The following is a 23,024-nucleotide window of genomic DNA, read 5'->3' as shown; positions in this document are numbered from 1 at the left end:
TCCCAATATTCGGTATTTTGGTGATTTTTGACACATTTTTTCATGAATTTCTCTGAAAATTGGTAGTTGTAGATCATAACGGGTCCCAGTTCTTGCGGCAAGTCATTGAAATTATAGGTCCACATTTTGGTATAGCCCCTATATAATGGTACCTCCCGATATTCGGTAATTTGATGATTTTTGCCACATTTTTACACGGATTTGTCTGAAAATTGGTATTTCTAGGTCATAATGGGTTCTTTGGCGAAACATTGCATGTGTAGGTCCACGATTTGGTATAGCCCCCATATAACGGCACCTCCCGATATTCGGCATTTTAATGGTTTTTGCCACATTTCTTTTAATGTTTCCTTTACCCTAAGGTGGAGGATATTAAAAGTTTGGCCCGGCCGAACTTAATGTTTTTTTTACTTGTTAATTCTTAACCCTTTCAGTGTCAATGAAAATTTTTGTCGAGATAAAAATCTGAAATTCCGTACTAATTTACTAAAATGTGCTCAGAAATTCGAAAACGAAACTAATAGCATAGAACTGCAATATTTTTAAATAGCGAACGTGTCTGTTATTAAAAAATATCAAAAATAACGGTTCGTAAGAAAAACAAAAAATGGCAAAGAAAGAGAGTACTTTTAAATGTCAAATATATTTGACAAAAACACTGAAAGGGATTATTGAATGAAAGCAGAAAATGTCGGAAATAGCATTAAATTTTAGAATAAGTTTAGATTTGTTCGATGTGGTCAACTTTGGCACGAATTATGACCTTCAAACGGCCAATGAAACCGTCACACGCTACCCGAATGTTGCTCTGTGATATTTTGGCCCAGTCCTGGCGAAGCCGCTTGCTTGAAGTGATCCACACTTTGGTATTTTTTAGTGCCAACCTTGCTTTCCAAAATACTCCAGACACAGTAGTCCAACGGATTGGTATCCGGAGATTTTGCTGGCCATTGTGCGCTAGATATGAAGGGAGGAACCTTATTTTGTAACCATTCTTGGGTGGCGCATGCTGAGTGCGATGGAGCTGAGTCCTGTTGGAATGTCCAAGGTCTGCGGCCAAAATGTTTGCGTGCCCAAGACTTTAATACACCCTCCAGATGCCACGGTCGATTAATACGAGCGGAGGGCGACCATCGGCTGGTATGGCGGCCCACACCATCGCCATGGTTGGCGCTTGAGTTCTGGTGGCCAATCGAAGGTGCAAATTTTCAGCTGACCTCATTTTGTTTGTTTACAAACTGCTGGACAACGAATGTTTTCTCATCGTAGCGGAGAAAACCAAATTCGGCAGCTCACAACTTTCGGCCAAGCGAAGCAACTCTTTAGCTCTTTTGAGTTTATTTTCTTTCTTTTTTTGCACTTTTTGGAATTTCAATGGCTTTACCCCGAGCACATTGTTTAATATTTGCCGAATGGAATATTGCGATATGTTCAGCTCACGAGCCATTTTTCGGCAACTGCGACGTGGGTTTCGATCAAGTCGCTTCTTTACTTTTCGAACAATTTCTGCCAATGTTGCTGTTTTCTTCCGTCCACTTCCTTGATGTCGTGCTACGCTACCAGTATCACGGTAATGAGCGATGGTACGAGACACAGCAGATTTATTCAAATTTAAATGCTGGAGTTTTCTAACGATAGCCACTTGTGGTTTTCCAGCCGATTCCACTATCACGCTTGAATTCCATCACGAATAACTTTTTTTTCTGGAAATTTCTCACCAAAATGCTTGTGAACGCTTCTAAACAACATAATGAGCTGTCATTGGTATATTTTTAACAGCTATCGGACAAGTGACTTTAAAATGACAGCAGTCTGAAATTGGTTGCAGTTTTTTCATCTAACCCTGTACATATATCATGAGACACCTTAACGTGTTTTCTAATACCCTTGACATATTAACAACCTTTCCCCAGAAAAATGTTTACCTTATAGCCTCCTAATCACTGTTCTTTACCTCCCTCTCCCCTCTTCCGGTTTTCTACTCATGAATACCTATGTTAACTTGACTTTAAATAAAAATACATGGCATGGCATGGGGTTTACAACATATCAAACAAGTCCATCGCACACATCAACATACATGTTGCGTAATTTGATACATGAAACGAACAGCTCACAATGTGGATTCGTTGAAAATGTCAGATAAATCACGTTTTTGAACTCAATCCCTCAATTTGTTCCTTCCTTCTTTCCGTTTAACCGTGCCGTTCTTTTTTCTACTGCATCCGTTGTTTGAAAGGGGCAAATAATCAAGGTGAAATGAAAATGAATAGGCAGTAAAACGTATGAAAATAATATCTATAGATGTGTGCATGTGTGTGCGTGTGTCTTTATCTTCAACTTGAACTTTACCTGGTCATCAGCGCCATCAAATGAAAATGTCAATTGTTTGTGGCATTGGTGGGGTCCCGCAATTATTAAGAAATTTTACTAGAAATGTTGTATTTCAATTAAAATGTAATTAAAGCACATAACTAAGAAGTTATGTGAGAGGGAAAGTTTTCTAAAAAGAAAACATTGGAATTTTATTTTGGTTAGAATCGAACCTTGAAGGATAATTTTTGGTTTCAACAATTTTTATATCTTTCGCTATATGGCTATAGGGTATATATAAAACCAAAATGTGCCTCATCGAAATAACGGTCTTAAGATCTATGTTTCTTCAGATGAAATATTTTTAAGGCCGTTTGGGTCGGTCTAGTCATACTTCGCCGGTGTCATATTATACCCTCAGCCATATGGCTAGAGTGCCTCATCGATATATTGGTTTTAGACCCTGGGCCTCTTTAGACCAAATTCGTTTCAGGACATTTGTAGTCGATCTATGGATGTCCGTCCGTCTGTCTGTCTAGCTGATGCGCACGATAACTCTCGAAGGGTGTATCCGATCCAAACTTGGTACATCGTAATATTATTGTCAAACTTAGATCGAGTTCGGAGATGGGCAATATCGGTCCACTCAAAGAAAATAATTTACTGCACAGATAGAGAAAGGATAACCCGATTTTGCTCCAACTTTGCGAACCCTAATATTTTCATTAGAACTAGGCCAGGTGCGAAAATCAACAATATCGGTCCACTCCCACAAAGGTTCAAAATTTTAAATAATTTTAACTCTTATAAATTGTGATGTAAGAGTCCGATTATCTTCAAATTGCACACATCAAAATATTTTTATTAACCCAAGATCTGCTGTGAAAATAGAATATATCGGCACCTCCACACAAAGGGTCAAAATTTTAAATATCCATGAAGCTCATCCGATTCCATTTAGACTTGGTACATCTCTATATTTCTATCAACACAAGATATGTTATAAAGATGGTAGATATCAGACTACTACTTCTGGTACCTCCCCTACATAGGTTACAAGATTTTAAAAAACAAAACGCTTAAAGAAAACGCAATGGACCTCCAACTCTCCTTAAATTTCACACATACATTGCTAACACAAGATCTGTTGTAAAGATGATATATATCTGCGAACACCTACTGGTACCTCACCCACAAAGGGTTACAATTTTCAATACTTTTATCTGTCATAACTTGCGAAACAAGTCAGCCGATATTTACAACTTGCTACATGTACATAATTCTCTCAACGAGAATCCTGAGATGAATATGGATTTTATGATTTCGCATTAAATTGGATATAAATGTTCGATTTTTCTGCAATTTTGCCCATACAAATATTTTTACCTGCATTAGATGAAGTATGACAATTAAAAAAGCTGTAAGTTCGGCCGGGCCGAACTTTTAATACCTTCCACCATTTAGAACGAATTTTTCAATTTTCCAAAAAATTAAATCCGTTAAAAATTCTGTTAAAATCTTAAAAATAACGAATATAGCCTTTATATTTGGGTCTATACGACGACGTAGACCTGCATAAGCAACTTTTGTCATACGCCATTACAATATTCAAATGCGAAGCCTTAAAAAAATCGGTGAATAATGTAACTAAAATACCGAATATAGGGGGAACCATGTATGGGGGCTATACCAAAATGTGGACCTGCACAGACAATTTTCTATCATAGGCTGTAGTATACATTACGAACTTCAAAAACCAAATTTGACACAATTCCGGTGAATAATGTCGCTAAAATTATCAGAGTACAAAATATCGGAAGGTACGGTTAGATGGGGACTATACGAAGACGTGGACCTGCACAGACAATTTACTGTCTTAGTCTGTAGTATTCATTACGATTACAAATACCAAATTTGAAGCAATTCCGGTGAATAATGTCGCTAATATCATCAAAATACCGAAAATAGGGAGGTACCGTTAATAGGGGCTATACGACCTGCACAGACATAGTATTCATTACGAGCTTCAAATACCAAATTTGAAACTATTCCGGTGAATAATGTCGCTAAAATTATCAAAATACCGTATGTCGGAAGGTACAGTTAATAGGGGCTATTCGAAGACGTGGACCTGCACAAACAATTTTCTGTCATAGGCTGTAGTATCCATTACGAACTTCAAATACCATATTTGAAATAATGTGAATAATGTCGCTAAAATCATCAAAATAACATATGGGGCTATACGAAGACATGGACCTGCACGGACAATTTTCTGTATTAGGCTGTAGTATCAATTATAAACTTCAAATACCAAAAATTATCAGATGCTTCATATAAAGTAATTGAAGAAAGTAACCAATATAGTCCAAACCTGGCACGTCGCAAAATTTGTATCATATTTTGGACAAAATGTATTGGCCCATTCCTTCGGAACCCACTCTATAGGGGGTCATAACAAAATCAAAATATATTTAAATCATCGAACATTAGCTGAGGGTATACATCTTTCGGCAAAACCGACTGATACTTTTAAACTGGTATGGTTCAGATTTTGTTCCACAGGATAATTCGCCAGTTTTTTTCAAAAATTAACAAGGAGTGGCATTTAAGTTATCGGGGCATGTTGAGAAAGAAATTGGCAAACATTTGATTTGACGAAGACGAAGTTACACTCGATTTTCAAAAAAAGAATATTTGGCGGTTCTTTTTAATCTCTGTTTGGCGGAGGGTATAAATATAATTGTTAAAACTGATTTAATTCAGCCTCTGATCCTCATATTCTAATCGGCCCCTATTTTTGAGGTTCTATAACAGAAACCATTGCGTCTTAACAAGGCGCCATACACTATAAACCTGATGTACTAGAGCTTCTATATGTTGCCACTTGTTTTGTTTAACAACAAATTTACGACAGCCCGCCCCCTGGAGTGGTGAATGGGATATCCAAACAACTTTAATCCAAATGCCACAGTAAAAACAAACATATACGCAACATATTCATTTAATTTTTACAATACACCAGAGATCCAACCCCCACCATCCTCTACCCCTGATTGCAAATGAATAGCACACAAACATTCCCCCCTCGGGGCGGCAACCGAAAAGCAACTTGCCTTTTGAAGAACTGCAACTTCACGGTAATTTGTGTGTTTCCTTTTTAAAGTCATATTCCACTTCAAAATTGCCTTTTTATTTTAATCTTCTTTGCAAAGGATTTGTAAGGAAATCGTCTGCTGCTGGTGGAAACATTTCAAAGTTGTTACTCTTCGTCTCCTTCTTCATCCAAAACGACATATGTTTTATGTTTCAAGGAGATTCGAGGAAAACATAAAATTTAACTTTAAGCCTTTCGGTACTAGGACTTGGCGGCACAGCCGGAGAAGATTATGACTGGAATCATATTAGTTACAGTTGTGAAGATAGACGATGAAGCAATAGCTCTATGCAAGTATTTCAATGGCAGAAGAAAAAATGGGTGGAAGGATAATTTCGTAAGCCGTAAAAAATTACAAAACATTACGACCATAAATGAGACAAATACATGTATGCGTATGTATGTATGTACATGTCTTTAAAAGTGAAATGAACTGCCTTGGCAGAACAATAAATTTGTAATTTTCCCAAAAATGTTCAGCCATTCAAATACATCTACAATTTGGGAATTTTCCATTTCGTTTTATTTAAAAACTAGCAGTTGAACATCTCTTAAAAACACATACCAATGTTCATAGTGAGAGAACAAATTGCCACGTTTGTCATGCTGGGAGAGAGAGAGAGAGGGTTTTTTTGTTTTCATTTTTTGGCATCGAGCATCGTCGTGTCTACATGTTGGCTTAACCTTAATTTAGATTTCTCTTTTAGCTTTTTGTTTTTTTGCGATTTAGAAAATTTTGGTTTGATGGTCGTATAGGACGTCGGTTGTGACAAGGGAGAGGGCATCGGGGAGGATTTCATAGAGTAATTACAAGGATATCAACCGAAAAACAACCAACACTTAGATGGAAGCAACAATTTCGTCGTAAGTACTTATGTTTAGCATAAAGTGGTCTACACCATTGCCCAGAGGGGAGGGGTTGGAAGACGTTTTGTTTTGCAGTTGACTGAAGAGCTAATAAAATAATTGTTACCTTTTTCTGTTTGTTTGGTTTTCGATGTCAGTCAGCCGTGTAAACGTTTTAGTCTTACTCAACATCATTACTGAAGGATCGAGGGTACCACGAAGGGTAGCGAGGCATGTAATATTAGTTCGATTGGGGATGGAAAAATTCACAACAAATTTACTTTTTTCATTACTATTTTGCCCTACAAAAATATATAAAAATATATCTAAATCCTATACATCAACGCTGGACCTTAACACCTAACCCAAAGGAAGACATATTCTGATACTCTTAAATATTAATGCATTTTTTGAACATATTTAAAGAAAGGGACCCAAAAGACCCCTTTGATGGTTCGACTGAGGGTTCATATTTTTATTAAACATTCCCTTTTTTACCAGCATTACTGCATGTACCCAATCTTAATCTTAATTCGAATACAGGGTTGTCCATATTCGACGGACCCATCTGGCAACGCCATAACTTTTGACAGAGATGTCACATCGCTTAATGACATACCGCGTTTGAAGCGTCAGTCCAAGCAGATTTTAACCAATACACAATACACGCCACGCGAAATAGTTGAAATTTACATTCAACAGAAGAAGCCAATTGTGAAAACTCAACGTGCTTTTAAAACATTAAAAAATGTGACAAGTGCGCCTTCTAAGAACACCATTAAGCGTTTATACGAAAAATTTTCGACTGGTAAGGCTCTTTCTAAACCGAAGAGGCCATATAAAAGTCGACCAAGGCGATCGGCAGAGAATATCGCCAGTGTTGAGAGGTCCCCAAGAATATCCCAAAAACGCCGTTCTCAGCAGTTGGGCATGGCTCGGTCCACTTTACAACGGATTATTCAACTGTATATTGAAAAATCTAAAATGTTAAACGTTCCTCATATTTAAGTTTTTCAATGGGTCATATATCGGTTTGTAAGCACATCGATCATAGCATGCTATTTCGAAGTTCAAGGGATTTTTAGAACAACTGATTTGACTGCAGAGTGAGATGAAAAAACTGCAACCAAATTCAGAATGCTGTCATCTCCAAGCCACTCGTCCGACATCTGTTACAATTATTCTAGTAAAAGCTCATTATATTATCTACAAGCGTACAAAAGCATTTTGGTGAGAATTTTCCAGAAAAAAAGTTATTCGAGATGGAATTCAAGCGGAATAGTGTGATTTCTTTATATTTGGCTGGAAAACCACAAGTGGCTATCGTTAGAGCACTCAAGCATTTAAATGCCAATAAATCTTTTGTGTCTCATACCGTCGCTCGGTAGCGTAGCCCGACGTCAAGGAAGTGGATGGAAGGAAACAACAACATCAGCAGAAATGGTTCGAAAAGTTAAGAATCAACTTGATCGAAACCCGCGTCGCAGTGGTCGAAAATGGCTAGTGAGCTGAATATATCGCAATATTCCATTCGGCAAATATTGAAAAAATGAGCTCAGGGTAAAGCCATTGAAATTCCAAAATGAGCAAGAACTTACACCGCAACAGAAAGAAACTAGACTCAAAAAAAACTAAAGAGATGCTTCGCTTGGCCGAAAGTGGTGAACTGCCGAATTTGGTTTTCTCCGATGAGAAAACATTCGTTGTCCAGCAATTTGTAAACAAAATGATCGTGTTTACTTGCCAAAAGAGGAACTGGAACAAATCTACGCTTATTTTAAAATTTGATGCTATTTCCGACATTTTGTGCTTTCATTCAATAAAATTTAAAAAAAAAATGTAAAAGCTATGACGTTTGACTTTGTTGCAGTTTTTTTTATCTCACTCTGTGTATATGGGAGCTGTAGCTATATCTGAACCGATGTTCACCAAATTTGATGTACTTACTTCAAACCTGAATTCCCTCGAAAGTGTAAAAATTCGTTTCCATTGGGCTTATATTAGCCATTTGTTGCACAATAAACCTAATCTGATCCGATCTCGATAAAATTTGACAAAGGGATTTCTGGGCTGTATCTGATATCAAGTATCCCAGCTGTGTAGGGCTTAAAAACCCAAATTGGATAAAACATATATATGGGAGTTACAGCTATATCTGAACCGATTTTCTTTCTTTCAAATTTGAAGTACTTGCTTCTAGACTGAATTCGGTCGGATGTGCCAAAATTCAGGTCATTTGGACTGATATTGGCCATTTAGTGCACAATTTACTCGAAATCGGTTGAAGATATATATGGGAGCTATATCTAAATTTGAACCGATACTCACCAATTTCAATATGGTTCGTCCTTGGGCCAAACAAATATTTTTTGGAAAATTTCATCTCCATCGGATAATAAATACGATCTGCTTTTCGTCACAATAATACATTGACAGACGGACTGACTGACATGCATAAATCGACTCCGAAAGTGGTTCTGGGAAGATCCTCAAAAGTAACTATGGATCTATTACATTTCCTTCGATATGTTACAAACAAATGCACAAAGACATAATACCCTTACCAGTATGAAGTGTAGGGTATAAAAAAATCTAGTCAACATTTTAGTGATTTAGATCGATACCTCCGATTTGACGCTGACCAAGGACAATTAATCTTTATATGATCTTTAATTATTATTTTGATAGGTTGCAACCAGGAGGATAAACTTAGTATACCCTCCAATTACATGGTGGAGGGTATAAATATGTGAAAGGCATTCCAAATCTTTTCGAACCTATACTTTTCCCACTCCCCCTCCCCCAGTGAAGGAGGTCGTAAATAGAATTTTCATATTTTTCTACAACATCTTCAGTAAGCCATAAAAATATTAAAAATTCATTTGATTGCAGCTGCAGAAGCAAACAACAACAACTCTGTTTGTTTCCAATTAAAATTGCTTCTCCAGCCATATGGAAACTGGTTGATGTATTGCCTCTTGGCTGTACAATATTTAAAGCCTTATGCCGGCCTCTCTGGCAAATGTTTGCCTTCTTCAACGACGAATTGTGTTCAATGTTCAATATTTTCGGTTTAGATCAAAAATTCCTGGCAAAGTTTTTGTGGTTGATTGTAAATTGGTTGGGTTGCATGGCTGATAGATGTTATATAAATACCACACAAGTGTGTGTGTGTGTGGGTGTGCAAATAAATATCTGTGCTGTGTGTGTGTGTGTGTGTGGGCTCATTGTGTCTGTACTTTCGATTCACTAACGGAAAGTTTGAATAGAACTTGAAGAGAGTTTTCGCTTTGATGGTGATGATGATTGCCAAAGCGTCAAAATTCAAAAATTCGATTTGTTTACATAAGTCAAAATCAACACTTGCCAACAAACACATGTACACCACGCACACAGTCAGATATACACACACACACACACACCCAAAGATATGAGAGTGTTAACCATGAAGCCATAACAAAATCAGGCACAGCATCCAATTTTTATTTAAAGTTAACGAATATTCATTGAAATGTATGAAATTTCTGTTAACTGATATACATTAGGGTGGTTACTTATATAGAAAGTTTTCGGTTTTAGGATTTTATAAAATTTCAATAATTTCTTGGAATTTTTTATGTTGGCATACGTTCCCCATTACTGTTTATACATTTCCACATTTCAATATTTTACTCGGTGGTTTACAAAGTAAAGCTACTCCACACGCACAGACCTACGGATGACAAACATCCACAACACTCTTTGTTGGGGGGCGGAGGAGGACTATCAACATTCACACAACCGTGAAATGTGTTTTTTGGTTTTTCATTCGAACTCGGCGAGTTGGTTGACAACATAACCCAAAGATGTCTATTTCTGGTTGGAATATGGAAATGTCCCTTTTTTCGCAATGTAATGAAGCTGTATATTCCCTACCCCCCACCCCCACCATACGTGCGTGAGAGTGTAGATATTTGACTGCCTGACTCTGTCTGTCTGTCTGTGACCTGGGTACCTAGACAATTCCCATTAAAATTGTCGTCTTTCCGCAAATGTTCCATTACTGCTCAGCCTGGCGTGTGACGTACTCTTTCCAAAGGAATAATTTGCCGGTATCAATGTAATTAACACATTACCATTTGCTTCTGTGGCCAGGGAGGTGAGATGAGATGCGGAAAGAGAGGGATTTCAACATTGAAAGCCTTCTGTCTGCAACTTGATGACTTTTCCGCATTTTTCAGTATTTGCTTTATTTAAATGTATTTTTAATTAGTTTTGAATATTATTAGTAGACGTCATTATTGTATAGGTGTTAATGAAAAGTAGTTGGAAATGCATTGGGAGAAATGGAAAATTTGATTACATTTCGAGTGGTTTTAAGGGAAAATGTTGTTGATTTATTCCTAATTGAATTGAAAACTGTTTTTAAATTTTAAGTGTTTGATTTATCACCCTCCAAGACTTTTTCACAGGAACAACAAATTCTCGGTGCTGTATGGGAGAGAAGATTCTATAGACGGAGAGAAGGGAGTCTTTATGGACAAGGAGAAGGGAGACTTCACAGAAGGAGGACTTTTTATAAACAACTAATCAACAGTCGGCAAGGGGTCTTTTACATGTCCAGAATTATGTATCTAAATAAGCCAAGGAGAAATTCTTTATGGATGACGAAAAGGAAGTCTTTATAGGCTAGCAGATGAGTCTTTCTATGGACGATTAGAATAAAATCTTCATAGACCATTGATGGACGTCTTTATAAACTCTATTTTGACTAGACCTTTTTACCCTCCACCATAGTATGGAGGGTATATTAAGTTTGTCATTCTATTTGTAACACCTCGAAATATACATTAGAATAAGTTTAGATTTGTTGCAATTAGTCACTTTTGGCAGGAATTATGGCCTTCAAACGGCCAATGAAACCGTCACTCGCTGCCCAAATGTTGCTCTGCGATATTTTGGCCCATTCCCGGCCTTGAGTGCCCAAGGCTTTAATACACTCTCCAGAATATTTTCGCGATAATATTCGGCATTTATTCTGATGCCACGGTCGATTAATACGAGCGGAGAGCGACCGTCGGCTGTTATAGCGGCCCACATCATCACCATGTCCGGCGCTTGAATTCTGGTGGCCAACCGAAAGTGCACATTTTCAGCTGACCTCTTTGGCAAGTAAATACGATAATTTTGTTTTTTACAAACTGCTGGACAACGAATGTTTTCTTATCGGAGGAAACCAAATTCGGCAGTTCACCACTCTCGGCCAAGCGAAGCAACTCTTTAGCTTTTTGAGTCTATTTTCTTTTCGTTGAGGTGTAAGTTCTTGCACTTTTTGGAATTTCAATGGCTTTACCCCGAGCTCATTTTTCAATATTTGCCGAATGGAATATTGCGATATGTTTAGCTCACGAGCCATTTTTCGGCGACGCGGGTTTCGATCAAGTCGCTTCTTTACTTTTAGAACCAATTCTGCTGATGTTGCTGTTTTTTCCGTCCAGCACCTTGACGTCGGGCTACGCTACCAGTACTACGGTAACCAGCGATGGTACGAGACACAAAAGATTTATTCACATTTAAATGCTGGAGTGCTCTAACGATAGCCACTTGTGGTTTTCCAGCCAAATATAAAGAAATCACACTATCACGTTTGCATTCCATCTCAAATAACTTGTTTTCTGGAAAATTCTCACCAAAATGCTTTTGTGAGCTTGTAAACAATATGTCACTGGAATAATTTTAACAGTTGTTGGACGAGTGGCTTAGAAATTACAGCAGTCTGAATTGGTTCCAGTTTTTTCATCTCACCCTGTATTAAATTTGTCACTCCATTTGTAACACCTCGAAATATACATTTTAGATCACACAAAATATATTCTTGATCAGAATGAAATTCTATGTCGATTTAGCGATGTCCGTCCGTATGTCCTCAATCCGTCTGTGCGTCTCTCTGTCTGTGGAAATCACCTTAGCGTCCGAACGAAAAATAAAGTAGGTTGATAAAATGTTACCTCAATGTATATTTTGTCTGCAGGACTTGTGGTATTGAAAATGGGTCATATATGTCCAAGTTTCGGTATGGCTCCCACATAACAGTACCTCCCGATATTCGGTATTTTGACTATTTCTGCGACATTATGCACCGGAAATGTTTCAAATTTGGTATTTGAAGTTCGTAATGGATACTACAGCCTGTAACAGAAAATTGTCTGTGCAGGTCCACGTCTTCGTATAGCTTTCAAATAACGGTACCTCCCGATATTCGGTATTTTGATGATTTTAGCGATATTGTTCACCGGATTTTTTTTTCGAATTTGGTATTTCAAGTTCATACTACGATACTACAGCCTAAAACAGAATATTGCCTGTGCCGGTCCACGTTTTGGTATAGGCCCTATATAATAGTGCCTCCCTATATTCAGTACTTTAATGATTTTAGCGACTTTATTCACGGGAATTGTTTCTAATTTGGTATTTGAAGTTCGGAATGGATACTACAGCCTATGACAGAAAATTGACTGTGCACATCTACGTCTTCGTATAGCCCTTATATAACGTACTTTCTGATATTCGGTACTTTGATAATATATGCGACATTATTTACCGGAATTGTTTCAAATTTGTAATGGATACTACAACCAAAGACAGAAAATTGTCTTTGCAGGTCCATGACACCTCCCTATATTTGGTATTTTGATGATTTTAGCGACATTATTCACCGGAATTGTTTCATATATAACCATCATGTTTCCCATTTGAATATTCTAATGGCTGATGACAAAAGTTGCCTATGCAGGTCCACGTCGTCGTATAGACGGCTACATTCGGTATTTTTAAGATTTTAACAGAAATTTTAACGGATTGTATTTTTGAAAATTGCTAAATTCGTTCCAAATGGTGGAGGTTATTCAAAGTTCGATTCGGCCGAACTTACAAAATTTTTTACTTGTTTAGACAAATGAAGTGAAAAATTATAATGAAGTAGTTTCTCTAGACGACCTGCAGAGAGTCAATTAATGAGCGAAACAGTAGAAGACAAGAAGTAGAGTATTTAAGGCGATCTGGAGAGAACATTATACGACATAAAAAGTACCTTTGAAGAGGCCAGTGACAAGAGGCGAATATAAAGACAAAAGAGACAACTATTTTTAGACCCTCAGCCATATGGCTAGAGAAGGTACATATCATTTAATACGGCCAAAACCTACCACATCGAAATTACGGTTTTATACCCTAGGTCTCTTTCTACCAAATCCGTTTCAAGAGATTTGGAGTCGATTTAGCGATGTCCGTCTGTCCGTCCCTCTGTCTGGCTGGATGGAGCACATTATAACTCTCGTAGGAAGTATCCGATTTGGTCGAAACTTGGTACATCGTAATATTACTGTCAAACTTAGATCGAGTTCGTGGATGGACAATATCAGTTCACTTCTTCTTTTGCCTCCCCCACAAAATGTCGAAATAAAAAAAATATTTTACTTCACAGAAAGAGAAAGGATAATCCGATTTTAGGGTCAAAATTTTGAATAAGTATAACTCTTATAAAATGTGATTGATGTAAGAGTCCCATTGTCTTCAAATTACACAAATCACAATATTTCTATTAACCCAAGGTCTGGTGTGAAGATGGAATATATCGGTCTACTCCTTCTGGTACCTCCCCCACAAGGGGTCAAAATTTGGAATATCTATGAAGCTTATAAAACGCGAAATTAATATCCGATTCCATTCAGACTTGGCAAATCTCAATATTTCTATCAATATAAGATCTGTTATAAAGATGCTAGAGATTGGACCACTCTTTCTGGTATCTCCTCCCACAAAGGGTCAAAGTTTCGAATAACCAAAACGATCATAACATCCCAAATAAGCATCCGGCTCTGGTACCTCACACACATCTTAACATCTTCTAAAAATGTTCACATACCTCATATAAAATGAATGAAGTAATCAATATAGTCCAAACCTGGCACGTCGCAATATTTTTGCCATATTTATTTAGGTCCGATACGAAAAAGTCAATATTGGTCCATTCCTTCGGAACCTATTCCATAGAGGGTCAACAATTTGAATAATCATAATAGAAGTCAATATATCTTTAAATAATCGAACATTCGCAGAGGGTGTCGGCAAAACCGACTGATACTTTCTGACTTGTTGTTTGTTAAAACAAAAACACATTTATTAGTTGGCGGGGAAAATATCAATGTTTATCGAGAGCTATGGCAGGAAAGGCCATTAATTCGAATGTACATCTCATCAGTTTTCTTCGTTTTTTCTGGGAATATTCTCAGCATCAAATATGTAAGAACAACTTCTGTGAAAAATATATTGCCTACATTTAGGCTCTTTGCTATTTTTGACTTCGTTGCCTACATATAGGCTTTATTAACAATTGTAACAAATATATTGCCTACATTTAGGCGGCAATCTTTAAGCTCAATGCTTTTTCCAATGACGTTAATAAACAACAGCAACAACAAAAACGACAATTGTAATTTTGTGCCGAACCGAGTAAAGTTGCAACGTTGTTACTAACCCACTGCCGTCTATATCTGCAGTGACTCAATAACACTTGAAATGTTTGCACAACTTCAACAGCGCTGGGTGCCTGGGCTAAATGAATGAACTCGACCGGCTACAGAAAACAGGCTTTTCACACAGGAAAGCCTATTTTTCTCTTACCAACACCACCAGCACCATCGGCAAATGAAAAGGATAATTCTTTTCATTACAACCGATGAATGGGTGGCTGGCTGACTGCCCTCCCGCCTGGGAATGCCACCACACATAAATAATAAATAACTTTAGGAAAAGCCAACTATGAATGAATGGAATAAAACGAACGGCGACGGCAGCGACGGCGACGGACGGTCACATGTAAAGCTTGGCGTCAGTCATCAGGTTCATGGTAGTTGTTTGCTGCCGTGACAGGATGATGATCTACCAAAGGTTTTTCGCTGACTTTCCGACTGACTGCCTGCATAGCTGACTAAGTGCTGCTAACTAGCTATCTCGTTTTATCTGCTGCTCGTTTCTTGCTCCTGTTTAACGCTGCTGCCGCACCAACACCAATCATGAATGAATGACTGACTGACTAACTGAATGGCTAGAGAGTGCAATGACTTTGTTGTGCAGAAATAAAAAACAGAAATGAACAGCAGGTGAATTTTTCAAGGAAAGAGGAATAAAGTCTCTTGGCGTTTTGTATTGATTGTGGGAAAAGTTACAGAAAAAAAACATGGCAGAGGAAAAAAAACGGCAACAACAATTTTACGCCTGAAATTTTATGTCATATTGACAGAAAACAACGTGCATTGACATGGTTTTAACCGAGTCACATCATTATGAAACGATTTCACACACACACACACCCACACACATGTAAATCCTATAAATGGACGACACTGACGCATACAATGTCGTCTCCTGTTGCCTTTGGTTCAATAAACTTTAACTTAAGGCAAATTGAAAGCTGGTTACTATTTTTATTTTTGTTGTCCTTCCGGGTGTATGTGGATGTTATCCCAGAGATTAGTTAATCAGTTGATTGGCGGACATGACTATGAGAGATGGTGTCAACGTATTACTATCAACTCATTGCTTTTTATAAATATCTTTTTTTTATAAATATCTAACATGACCTGCTTGATAGCTGCTTACACGGAGACCTTCCGGTCCATTGTGTTGTTGTTAGGAGTTATAGAGAATTGAGTAACATGGAATTTATATGAAAGAGAGATATTTAAAAAGAGTCATCTTTAATGACTCATTAACTAGTTAGAAAGAATGAAATAGTGAATATTCTTCTTCTTCTTGAATATTCAAATCAGCATGCTCTTATCAAGATGTTCATCAAAAGGATTATTTTTAGTTAGAAATCTCTGATATAACCCAGACCCACTATTTTGCCTGAAAGTCCTTAGAAATGTTCAAATAAAATCTCGAAAGAGAAACTAACACATAAATCATAAACATATGACCTTCGCCTTAACAAGGCAAAACTCAAAAATTAAAATCCAAGATTTCTTGGCATCAAGTTCTTGAAAAAAAAATCCTACAAAATTCGATGCTTTAAAATAAGTTTATAAAATAAAAGGGTTTTTGGACATAAACTTCTTTAAGAAATGTTTACCATTCCGCGATTTTTGAGCATGAAAAAAAAATCATATAATCCACACCTTTGGAAATGAGGTCCTTGAATACAAGTTCTGGTAAAGTCCGCGATTTTTAATCATTAAGTCCTTGAAATCCACGATTATGGGTCATGAGATCCTTTGAAAAAATAATCTTTTAAATCCACGTTTTTTAGCCATGAGATCCCTTGAAAAAATAATCTTCAAAAATCCACAATTTTTGCGTATAAAATCCTTAACAAAAATATGATTTCAAAATCCACGAATTTTGGATATTAAGTCCTTAAAAAATATAGTTATAAAAAAAATTATCAAACTTGAAAAAGTTTTTATATAATTCTCATCTTTGGACACAAATGCATGCAATTTTCGGCCATGAGATCCTTCGGAAAAATAATTTTTAAAAATCAAAGATTTGTTTGAGAAGCAAATCCTGGAAAAATATTCTTGTAAAATCTACGATCTTTGCAAAAAAATCTAACAAAATGCGAGGTATGCTAGGCATAAGTTTTCTGAACAATTCTTCTTAAAAATCCAAAATTTTTGGGTATACTGTCATTAACAGAAATATGCTTATAAAATCCGTGAAAAAATATACTTATGAAAAAATCTAACCAAGCTTAAAAGAGTTTTTTATATAATCCACATCTTTGGACATGGGATCCTTGGATACAAATTCTTACAAAGTCCCCGAGTTTTAGATATGTAATCCTTGAAAAAAAATTTTCTACGAAATCCACGATATTTGGGCATGAGATCCTTTGAGAAAAATCTTTAAAAATCCACGATTTTTTTGAAGAAAGTTCTTATGAAATCTACCATATTTGCTAAAAAGTAATTTTCGAGCATGAAGTCACCAAAAATGATCTAAAAAATCCAGAATACAATCTCTAATAAAATCCACAATATTAAGGAAAGGATTGTTGTACAAAATCCACTGTTTTTGGGCATAAAGTCCTTAAAAAAAAATATTTATTTTTATAAAATCCTCAAGTATTATTTAACAAAAATAATTTTACAAAATCAACGATTTTTGGGCATGAGCTCCTAGAAAAAAGTTCTTACACAAAATTTCGGTAAACCATATCATAAAGACCTTAGATGAAATATCGTTACAAAATCCAATAAAAAAATATTTCTTCAAAGACTACGCTTTTGGACTTGGTACCCCGAAAACCAGTTCTAATAAAATCGTTAGTTTTTAGGCAGGAAGTCCTTAAAAGTTCAAATAAAATCCACAATTTTTAGTTATAAAATCTTTGAAATGAATCACAAAACGTTCAGGATTTCTAGGCATGAAGTCCTTAGCAAACAATAAATTACAAAACTTAAGATTTTTGAGTAGAAGTCCTTAAAAGAAGTACAATAATGATTTCTTGGCAGGAAGTCTTAAAAATCTTCTTACAAAATAAAGAAGTGTTTGGAAAAAAATATTCCCAAAAATAAATGACTTGACCTTTCAAATAATATTCTTAAAAATGTCAATTTTCCTTAGCAAATACCTTTTAACAAGTATAAAAGCACCTAAGTTTGGTCGGGCCCACTTTAAATTTCAGTAATTAGCTGTAGCACCCATTACGAACTTCGAATACGAAATTTTGAATCAATTCCGGTGAATAATGCTGCTAAAATCATCAAAAGACCGAATATCGGGAAAGGTCGTTATATGGGGGCTATACGAAGACGTGGACCTGCACAGACAATTTTCTGTCTTAGGCTGTAGTATCCATTACGACCTTTAAATACCAAATTTGAAACAATTCCGGTGAATAAATTCGCTAAAATCATCATATGGGGGCTATACGAAGACGTGGACCTGCACAGACTATTTTCTGTCATAGGCTGTAGTATCCATTACGAACTTCAAATACCAAATTTGAAACAATTCTGGTGAAAAATATCCACAAAATCATTAAAATACCGAATATCGGGAGGTACCGTTATAAGGGGGCTCTACGAAGACGTGGACCTGCACAGACAATCTTCTGTCTTAGGCTGTAGTATCCATTATGAACTTCAAATACCAAATTCGAAACATTTCCGGTAAAAATATCGCTACAATCATCAAAATACCGAATGTTGAGAGGTACCATTATATGCAAACGTGGACAGACATGGCCCATTTACAAACTTAACCTGCCTACACATGTGTGCAAAATTGTAGTCTTCTATCTCAATTTGTCCCAAAGAAAGCTTGATTACAGAGGGATATCGCAAAGTCGACTTGGAATTTTACGCTGATCATGATTATATATACTTTGTTGGGTCCGACATTAATTTTTCGAGGAGTTACAAACGGAATGACGAAGTTAATGGTGGAGGATACAAAAAAATACTTAAAAATCAAGTCTGTTTGTCCTTTGAAAACGTTCTAAAAATCCATCATTTTTATCGGTGGTTAACTGTTGAAAAATATTCTTCAATAATATTTGAGTAGTAAAGACAATATAAAAATAATGTGCATGATATGACAAGAGTAGGCAGTTTTGAAATAATATCTAAAATGTAAGAACATACTTCAGAATCAGGAAGCAGAAGCTTGTAGCCATCAGCATGATGAACGAAGAAGCTTAAAAAGTTATTTAAAGATGGAGAAATTGATTTACTACTTTTTTCCTTTAAGCTTCACAGTGAAAAGTAATGTAAAAACGCCTAAATGCATGCAATAAAATTTCTAATTTGCGGAGCAACTTTCAACAATATTTCACATCAGGTTTAGCACAGTCGCCTAAATGTAGGCTATATTTTTCAATAAAACTTTAATTTATGAGAAAAAATTATTTCTATTTTTAAAAACGTTAATATTTTTGGCCAACTCCTAAATGCATGCAATGAAAATTTTAAATTTCGAAAATTCAATTTCTTTCAGCCTCAAATTTGCGGTTAAACTATTTTGATTTAATATTTTTCATTTGAAAACGAAAAAGCCAAAAAACAAAAAAAAACTCATCAAAATTAAATAAACCACAACAAAATAACATTGGTCAATGTCGACTAAAGAGGCGGCGAGACACATTTAAATCAATTTGATTTTTATTCTTTCTCCCCTTGTCCTTTTACGTTTGTGTAGTACTCTCCTGCCCTCGCTCTCTCTCTCTCTCTCCATTCGACCATTTGGCATGCAAATAGTCATTAGCACATTTTCAACACAGACAAGCAGTCACCGAGGTTATCTCGAAACTTTTATTATTAAATAGATGTCTAAACGCTCTTGACATTTTACTGTCTTTCCAGCTGCTGCTGCTGTTGTTGTTGTTGCTACTGCAGCCTGTTTACGGTAATTTGGGGTTGTTCAAATATCAACAGCAGCAGCAGCCGCCCAGCCGCCGCACACGATTAGTAGCAATTACAGAGAATTTAATAACACGAAAGGATTTGTGAAGCTTTTGTGGGTAGACGGGCAAATAGGCAGACAGACAGACAGACATCTAGCCAGCCAGATGTACATTCGAGTAGATATTTTGAAATGGAGATATGGCTGGGTAATTGTTTATTTAAAATATTACTTAATTTGTAAAATGATTACATTGGGCTTATGACGGACCCCATACTGTTATTTGGTATAACAGGTATAAAGGATTTTAATTGGGAATGTGATACGAAGCGGGGGTTATATTTAGAACTCAATTTTAATGGGGTCAAATTGTGAGCTATAAGGGTATTTCGTCCGTGTATAGGGGTATGCTCTATATTTTGAGAGCAAAATGTAAAGCACCGTCTGAAAAGGGCCAACAATTTCGAAAAATCTCAGAAAAGCGAAGATCCAAATGGGTTATTTTATTTTTTATATTATGACCTTTTACCCTCTACCATAGTATGGAGGGTATATTAAGTTAATTATTCCATTTGTAATACCTCGAAATAGAAATAAGACCCCACAAAATATATATATTCTTGATCTGCATAATATTCGATGTCGATTAAGCAATGTCCGTCCGTCCGCAGAAATCACTCTAGATTCCGAGCGAAGTGAAGTAGGTTGATAACGCTTTGCTGTAAATTGACAGTCTATTATGTAAGAAACATCCTTGCATAGAACTATCAATATAGGTCTAAGTTTTAGTAAAGTTCCCATATGACAGTACCTCCACATATTTGATATTTTAATGATTTGTGCCACACCTTTTACCAGACCTGAATAAATATGATATAAATATTGCGACGTGCCAGGTTTGGACTATATTGGTAACTTCCTTCACTTTACATGACATATGTAAATGTAAAATTTGTGAAGATTGTTTAAATGCATATTTCGCTTTCTTTAAGCGTTTTGTTTTTCAAAATCTTGAAACCTATGTGGGACAGGTAGCAAAAGAAATGGCCTGATCTCTACCATTTTTATATTGAGATATTGAGTTGTGCTAAGTCTGAATGGAATCGGATCGGATGTTAATTTTGGGTTTTATGAGCTTCATGGATATTCAATATTATGACCCTTTGTGGTTGAGGTACCAGAAGGAGTGGACCGATATATTCCATCTTCACACCAGACCTTAGGTTAATAAAAATATTATGATTTGGGTAGTTTGAAGAGAACTGGATGCTTATTTCGGATTTTGTAATCGTTTCGGTTATTCAAAGCTCTGACCCTTTGTAGGGGAGGTATCTGAAGGAATAATCCGATCTCTACCATATTTATAATAGATCTTGTTTCGATGGAAATATTGAGATGGCCAAGTTTGAATGAGTTTCATGAATATTAAAAATTTAACCCTTCGTGGGGCAGATACCCGAGGGTGTGAACCGATATATTCCATCTTCACACCAGACCTTAGGTTAATAAAACTATTGTGATGTGTGTAATTTGAAGAGAACCGGATGCATATTTTGGATTTTTTAATAGTTTTGTTTATTCAAAACTTTGACCTTTATGGGGGAGGTACAGGATGGTGTGGACCGATATTGTCAATTTTTCATTGAAAATGTGGGAGGTACCAGAGAGAGTGGACCGATGTATTCTATCATGGCACCAAACCTTGGGTTAAAAAAAAAATATTGGGATGTGAGAACATTGAAGACAATCCTACTCTTACATCACATTTTATAAGAGTTGTAACTATTCAAAATGTTGGCCCATTGTGGGGGAGGTGGACCGATATTGTCCATTTTTTCACCTGACCTTGCACCGACGCAGATAGTAGGATTTGCAAAGTTGGAGCAAAATCGGACTATCGTTTCTCTTTTGGTGCAAAAAAATATTTTTTGACAATGTCGACCTTTTGTGTGGGAGTTACCAAAGAGAGTGAACCCATGTATTCCATCTTGGCACCAGACCTTGGGTTAATAAAATTATTGGGATGTGTGAAATTTGAAGGCAATAGGACTCTTACATCACATTTTATAAGACTTGTAATTATTCAAAATTTTGACCCCTTGTGGGGGAGGAACTTAATGGAGTGGACCGATATTGTCCATTTTCGCACCTGACCTAGCACCGATGCAAATATTAGGATTTGCAAAGTTGGAGCAAAATAGGATTATCCTTTCTCTTTCTGTGCAGAAAATATGTTTTCTGAAAATTTCAACCTTTTGTGGGGGAGGTACCAGAAGGAATGGACCGATATTGCTCATCTCCGAACTCGATCTAAGTTTAACAATAATATTACGATGTACCAAGTTTGGACCAAATCGGATACTCCCTTCGATAGTTATCGTGTGCACCAGACAAACAGACAGACGTAGATCGCTAGATCGACTCCAAATGTCCTGAAACAGATTTGGTCCAAAGAGACCTAGGTTCTACAACCGTTATTTCGACTAAGCACGTTTCGACCGCATCAAATGATATATACCCTCTCTAGCCCTATGGTTGAGGGAATAATTATTCAAAATTTTGGTCCTTTATTGGGGAGGTACTTGATGGAGTGGACCGATATTGTCCATTTTCGCATCTGACCTAGCACTGATGCAAATATTAGGATTTGCAAAGTTGGAGAAAAATCGGAGAAAAAAAATGGCACTGATGCAAATATTAGGATTTGCAAAGTTGGAGAAAAATCGGAGAAAATGTTGACATTTTTTGGGGGAGGTACCAGAACGAGTGGGCCGATATAGCTCATCTCCGAATTTGGCCGTATCAAATGATGTATACCCACTTTAGCCCTATCACGGGGGGTATAAAAAATTAAGCTTTTTTAAAAAAAAAGAGGAATATATCAATATGATCGGCACATTTCTTTAAAAATAATAAGAAAAGTTACTCATACTGAAGATCTTTTAATTAGCGTAAGAAAAAGTGGTATTCTTCAAAAACGTAAAAATTTTCCCCTAAAAATGAAGAATATTGGTATAGTTTAACCAAAAATTCCCCAATGATTTTTCTACAAAAGTATGGCGTATAAGTGATGATATCACTCATACGAACCCTAAAATAAACATAAAATTGACCTGTTTTCTTAACCAATGGGTTTTTAAGGGAATTGTCCTACATTTTTCCTGAAAATGTAGAAAAAATAGTTTGCCTTGCAAAAAGAATGGGTAAATATTCCATTGTATTTGGAAAATCATATATTCCTTAAATCTTTTAATTTAAGTTTTCAATTTCCCATTGCCTTGCAATTATTATCCTTTATCATTATATCCTTTAAAAATCCTTT

General features: G+C 36.3%; 1 protein-coding gene across 2 annotated transcripts in view; it reads right to left on the bottom strand.

Annotated features, from left to right (window-relative positions):
- Positions 1-23,024, bottom strand: part of LOC101900593 (proton channel OtopLc) — a 142,496-nt gene that overhangs the window by 109,003 nt on the left and 10,469 nt on the right. The window lies entirely within an intron of this gene.

This window comes from Musca domestica, unplaced genomic scaffold (genome assembly GCF_030504385.1).
Source record: "Musca domestica strain aabys unplaced genomic scaffold, Musca_domestica.polishedcontigs.V.1.1 2, whole genome shotgun sequence".
NCBI classification, from domain to species: Eukaryota; Metazoa; Arthropoda; class Insecta; order Diptera; family Muscidae; genus Musca; species Musca domestica.
This window is presented reverse-complemented; position numbering and strand designations above follow the sequence as displayed.